Genomic DNA, 7,070 nt, shown 5'->3' with positions numbered 1-7,070 from the left:
TATATTTTGTATCATTTTCATATTTTTTCCATTATACCATAATTATCTTTTTATCGCAAATAACAGCATTTTAAAAAGAAGTATTATGTGCATATAATACTGTTTTTATTCTATTTAATTCTACCAGTGACATCAACATCAGGGGTTTTCATGATTTTTTCAAAATACTAGTTGTGGTGGTTACATAATTTCATGTCAACTTGATAAATAAGTATAGGGGTGAAGTCTAGTTTGCCAATCAGGTCACAACATGATGATGTCTCCCTGTGGGCATGGGCTTCTCATGAGAATTCTGGGAACTTCCTCCCTTTCTCCCAAGAGGTGGGTTGTGGGACCACACTGTCTCGTTCTGCTTTCACCCTCCTTTTGGTTAGCCACATGGCGCTGGGTTGAGTAGCCACAATGGAGAGCTGGAGCAGCCATATGGAGACCCGCACCTGTGCTGAGGCGCTTCTACTGCCTCTGGATCCACAAGATTTTTCACTCACCAGCCTGTGATCTTCCTACATTCAGCATCACTTCATGTGCTGTGTGAGTCTAAAGGGGAGTTTATGGACTAGTATCGGACATATGGACTGATATTGGACTTATGGACTTGATCTGGACTGAGCTGGGATGCTTTCTCAATATACAATTACACTTGGATATAAAGCTCTCTCTTACACACGAGTGTCTCTGGACTTCTTTTTCTAATCAAGCCGGACTAACACACTAGTTCTGTAACTTAATATTTTAAGACATCACAATGTCTGTGCTTTATCACCTTGTTAAGCTGATTGCAAATATAACTGTACTTAAAGTTTCCTAAACTAAATATAACATGGAAGCATTCTTGAGACCAAAAATCTATTTTCAGGTAAAGTCTTTCTCTTTACATACCAATTATTTCAATTTAGAATAGAATTGTCCCCAGTATTATAATAAAAATTGAAAAAGAAAGACTGATTAGCATCCTTACTTTTTTTTACCTAGCCCCCCACCAACACACACACACATACATTGACAAGATAGAAGATCTTTGTTGTAAATGTAAAATTGTCTACATCAAGTAAGTTATTTTCCATGCTAGATTCTAAGCACAGGTAATTAATAATATATTGGTGATATGGGGGTGGGGCAGGGGACTTAAAAAAGTTTGTGGAAAACTTCCATAATCTTTTCATTCCATTTTCCATGAACTTTTCAAAGCCCCCTCATACATGGGTAAATTAGTGGAATTTGGATTAAATAGATGACTTTCTTATAATATTATGCAACTAATATAATGTGGTATACTATAGTGTAAATCAATTTAATACTGTTTAATCAATCAATTTGCTCCATAGGGAATCGTGGTTTGCCTCCAGTCTATAAAAAAAATATTTGGGTGTTTCCCTCATATTCTTTTCTTTGCATTCTTTCTGTCCTCTGTGTTTGGGACTTCCCAGGTCCGCAATTGTGTGAGGCAACCTCTTAAAATGAATCTCTTTCTCTCTCTTTGACATAGATATGCAGGTAGAGGTATAGTTCACCCGATTTGTTCTTGAAATTCCCAACTAAGTTATATGTTAACAAATTCCATGATCTTGGTTCCATGGGCATATTTCTAGAACTGCATAAGCTTCCTATCCTGACTCAGGTAAACAAAAGCTTAAGCAAAATAAAAACACACCAAAAACAAATAAACTACATAGATGGAGATTCGTAAACTTTTGATCAATAAAGGGTTGTGAGGCAGTTAGTTTATTGTGCCAACCTGGTCAATAAACACATGTGGGGTTAATTGAAGAGCGGAGGGATAAATGGCTCAGTGAGCTTCGCCTTTCTAGTTCTCGGGCCTTTCGTTTTCTGATGTTGGATCAGGGAGCAGCTGCCTTAGCCAGTTCCCTGCTTCAGCTTGCAAGGCTCATTTCCTGCAAGACAACCCCAAGGAGAAGTCGCATGGACTTATCCTGATGCAGCCCTGGGTGCTGGAGCAGCCTGGTGGAGACCCCTGCCAGTGCTAAGATGCTTATATGTTCACTGATTTGGCTTTCCTCCTGCAGTCGGTGTCAGAGTGTGTGATTTGTGAGATGGAGGAGGATTTTCTGGATTGGTGTTGGACATATGGGTTAATGTTGGACTTGTGGGCTTGGGCAGCACTGGGTTGGGATGTTTTTTTGATGTGCACTTGCCCTTTATATAAAACTCTCTCTTATACATGAGTTTCTGTGGATTTGTTTCTCTAAAGTGCCCAGACTAACACAGGTTGTATCACCATAATAAGGATAACCTAAATATACATAGAAAACTTGTGGAAATTATATAGCTGATACGCATCCCTAGTGTGGCTGTGGGTGAGTCACTGGGCTGCTAAGGGCAGGGTCAGTTTGTCAACCCCACCAGATGCTCGACAGGAGAACGATAAAACTGTCTGCCGTCACAAAGGTTTACAGTTCTAAAACTGGAAAAAGCTATTCTCTTCTGTCTTGGAGGGTGACTGTGAATCCGTATTGATTAAATGACATTGGCTTTGGCTCACTTTTTAATATTTAGCCTGCGTTAACAGTGATGATAGGGTGGAAGAGAACTACCCTCTAGGCCAGCGGTTCTCTACTTGTGGATCATGACCCATTTGGGGGTCGAACAACCCTTTCACAGGTGTTGCCCGATTCATAACAGTAGCAAAATTAACAGTTATGAAGTAGCAATTAAAACATGTTATGGTTGGGGGAAACTGTATCAAAGGTCGTGGCATTAGGAAGGTTGAACACCACTGCCTAGTTTCCAAGGCTTTAATAGATTGTTGATGCTGCTCCTAGATTGGGTCCAGCCTGTTCTTCCTCATCCTGACTCTTTGTACAGTGAAGGAAACATTCCTTATTCCTGTGCTTCACAATCATTCCTTTGCTTGAGCCCACTTACCCAGCCACTGTCAGTCAATCTAGCTCCTGGTTGCGCTTTCTCTTTTATTGGATCCTCTACTTTACCAGTCATGATATCCTTCTGCCGGGCCTGGTCTCTTCTGAACGCAGGTCTAAGTATGTGAGGTGAAGTCTTTCCATCCTTGCTTCTGGGGAACATTCTGGCTGTACTTCTTCCAAGACAGATCTGTTGATTCTGTTGGCAGTCTGCAGCACTGTCAATGTCCCGCATCAACATGCCAATGCATTAACTCTTCAGCAGTGCCCTTCACTCACCGTTCAGTTTCACAAGCATGTGAGCTGAGGAAAAGGACTTGGGCCATGAGCACCTTAGTCCTTAAAGTGGCCTCTTTGTTTTTATAATCACATTATAAACAGACTATTTTGCAGACTTGCTGAAGGAAATATATCACTGGATGATTTTTTTTTTAAAGAGTTGCTTCCATGAGCATTGAATGTGGATTCAAATGAAAATATTCAACAATTTCCATCTTTTCCATGTCTATTGTAGTTTATTGGTACAGTTGGGAGAACTTTTGTTTTCTCATGTTGAGGTGTTATCCACACTGAAGCCTGTAGCTTTTTGCCTCCGTCTTTCCAACCCTCTTTGCTTTTAGCATTCTATAGTGTGTCATCAGCACAGTGCAAGTTATTAATGCGTCTTCCTCTGGCTCAGGTGCTGCTCTCCTTGTAATATAGTCTAGCTACTCAGATTTCTCAGAATACAGATAGAATAAATACGGTAAAAGAAGGCAACTCGGATGCCTACCTTTCGTGTTTTTAACACATGCCGGATCCCCTTACTCTCTCTGTTTGAACAACTGTCTCTTTGTCTATGTATGGCTTTTGCCTAAGCCCAATGAAGTGTGCTGGAGTCCCTATTCTTCCCCAAATTGTCTGTAATTTAGGACCACACAGTCAAATACTACTTCTTTCTTTGGAGGGGTGACTGGTGGCTTTGAAGGACCAACCTCTGGTTAGTGGTTGATTGCTTTACCACAATACCAGCTGATATCAGTGAGTGTGTGGGAAACTGAAATTCTTATCCATTGCTGTTAGAATTACAAAATGGTAGTGTTTTCAAGGGAAAGATTTGAAGGGCTCTCAAAAATGGAAGCACAGATTTGCCAAATAATTTAGCAACTTCATTCCTAAATATACAGTTTCCTTCCTAATGTATATCTGGAAGAATTAAAAGTAGGAAAACAAGCAGATTTATGTACACTGATGTTCATTGAAGTATTCACAATAGACAAAAAATGAGACAACCTAAATGCCTACCAAGAGCTAAACAATATGTAGTGTATACATTTAACATCATGTTTGTCATAAAAAGCAGATAGCAGATGGACATTCATTGGGCCTCCGCTCAAGTACTCCCTTAATGCAAGAATATTTTGTTCTGTTAAATTGGCATTCTATGATGCTCACCTTCCAGACACAATCACTGAAGACAAAGCGGGTGCATAAGCAAATGTGGAGAAGAAAGCTGATGGTGCCCGGCTATCAAAAGATATAGCATCTGGGGTCTTAAAGGCTTGAAGTTAAACAAGCGGCCATCTAGCTCAGAAGCAACAAAGCCCACGTGGAAGAACACACCAGCCTGTGTTATCACGAGGTGCCAAAAGGATCAGTTCTCAGGCATCAAAGAACAAAATCATATCATTGTGTGCTCACCTCCATGATCCGATTGCTGAAGACAAATTGGTGCATAAGCAAATGTGGCGAAGAAAGCTGATGGTGCCTGGCTATCAAAAGATATAACATCTGGGGTCTTAAAGGCTTGAAGTTAAACAAGCGGCCATCTAGCTCAGAAGCAACAAAGCCCACATGGAAGAAGCACACCAGCCTGTGCGATCATGAGTTGTCGAAGGGATCAGGTATCAGGCATCATCAGAACAAAAATTCTTATCATAGTAAATGAGGTGGGGAGTGTGGAGTGGAGATCCAAAGCCCATTTGAAGGCCACTGGCCATCCCCTTACAGAAGGGTCTCAGGGAGGAGACCAGTCAGTCAGGGTGCGATGTAGCATCGATGAAAAATACAACTTTCCTCTAGTTCCTAAATGCTTCCTCCCTCCCACTATCATGATCCCAATTCTACCTTACAAATCTGGCTAGACCATAGGATGTACATTGGTACAGATAGGAACTGGAAACACAGGAAATCCAGGATGGATGATCACCTCAGGACCAGTGGTGTGAGTAGCGATACTGGGAGGGTGGGTTGGAAAGGGGGAGCCAATTACAAGGATCTACATATAACCTCCTCCCTGGGGGATGGACAACAGAAAAGTAGGTAAAGGGAAACATCAGACAGGGCAAGATATGACAAAATAATAATGTGTAAATTATCAAGGGTTCATGAGGGAGGAGGGAGCGGGGAAGGAGGAAAGAAATGAGGAGCTGATGCCAGGGGCTTGGGTGGAGAGCAAATGTTTTGAAAATGATGAGGGCAATGATTGTACAAATGTGCTTTACACAATTGATGTATGTATGGATTGTGATAAGAGTTGTATTGAGCCCCTAATAAAACGATTTTAAAAAAAGAAAGTAAATGTCCAGAAAATAATGATGGTAACATATGTACAAATATGCAAAACAAACAAAAAAACCCAAACCAGGTTGAATTCTGATGCTTGCTAAAACATGGATGAACCTGAAAAGATGCTAAGTGTAATAATAATTCAGTCATAAAAAGACAATTGTCGTATGAACCCACTTATCTCAAATTCTTAGAGTGGCACACGTATATATAGAAACTGGAGGATTTTAGTAGTTAGCAGAGATGGGAGTGGGGGGAAGTCTTTGTTTAGGGGGCATGCAGTTTCTTCTAAGAGTGATTAAAAAAAATCAGAAATGAATAGTAGTGATAGTTGAACAACCTGAGGCATATAATTAATGGTGTTGAGTTGCACAGATCAAAATTTTTGAAATAACAAATGTTTTTATTTGGTTATATACTTATCACGACAAAAAATATTTCCTAAGTTGTGTAGTCATCATAAAAGTGGTTTGGAAATTCCTCAAACTATTAGATACCAAATTCACTGTAGGATTCAGTATGAGAGATACATAAAACCACATGCCACCCAAGATTTGCCCAGGAATGTTCATAACAGCATGAGTTATACGAAAGACTGCAACATTACCAATGCCCACTAATTGATAAAAAGACAATACCGTGCAGAGCTATAAAATGGCAGATTGTTAAGCCATAAAAAGGCAAGCTGTAGTATTCATGCCATGAGACAGAGGGACCTGAAACATTATGCTTAATGAAGGAGACAGACAGGAAGACATGTGCATGATTCTATTTATATAAAATGTGCATGCAGTCAGAAAGCAGTTTAGTCATTTCCAGGGATTAGGAGAAGAGATACAATGTCAAGTAACTGCTCAGAGCTATCGGGCTTCTTTTACCAAAAATGAAAATATTTTGGGGTTAGTGGTGATAGTTACAAAATTCTGTGAATATATTAAATGTCAATAAATTTCTCATTTCAAATGGTGAATTTTACGATATGTGAATTATACCCATTTAAAATACATTTTAAAAACTGGGGAAAAAGTGAAATTTCTAGACTAGACCATAGGATGCACACTGGTACAGATAGGAACTGCACATTTCTGCTCTAACATTGAGACAAAGAAAGCCTGTATCTCTTTCTTTTTTTTTGAGAACAAAATTTGTAGTAACTTCAATTACCTGTTTCACTGAAAGCATATTTCATATTAACTTTGCTATTTTTGTCTGAAAGGTGAAATTGTATTTCTTATTTTGATAAATCAAAAGGAATGAAACCAGATGAGTTCTCCTCTCTCCTCCAATTTGTGCTTAGCATGTACCAAGAACACACCTGAGGCTACATGATCTCTAAAACAAAAACAGCTTATTCAAAGCAACAACATTTTTTTTTCAAAAGCCAACAATCTCCTGTAAACAATGTTATTTGGTTTTAGAAATGTCAGTGGATAATTAGGCAGTCTCATTCAGATCCCTTTGAGCGCACTTTTAGCACACACACACACACACACACACACACACACACACACACAGAGTTTCACTGAATGGATTTGGTACCGACCTCAAAACCAAGACTAGGATAAAAATGAGTGAGAACAATATATCCCTCCGTGTGTTTTCCTCCTGGAAAGTAGAACTATTATTAATGCTGAAAAGGCTAAT

The 7,070-nt window shown here is 39.5% G+C and overlaps 1 protein-coding gene across 1 annotated transcript in view; it reads right to left on the bottom strand.

The window, feature by feature from the left end:
* The window catches only part of ITGBL1 (integrin subunit beta like 1), a 361,063-nt gene that overhangs the window by 140,685 nt on the left and 213,308 nt on the right, over positions 1 to 7,070 (bottom strand). The gene's annotated exons all lie outside the window — the stretch shown is intronic.

Source organism: Echinops telfairi, unplaced genomic scaffold, assembly GCF_000313985.2.
Source record: "Echinops telfairi isolate 266 unplaced genomic scaffold, ASM31398v2 ScPeMD7_7467;HRSCAF=8505_0, whole genome shotgun sequence".
NCBI classification, from domain to species: Eukaryota; Metazoa; Chordata; class Mammalia; order Afrosoricida; family Tenrecidae; genus Echinops; species Echinops telfairi.
This window is presented reverse-complemented; position numbering and strand designations above follow the sequence as displayed.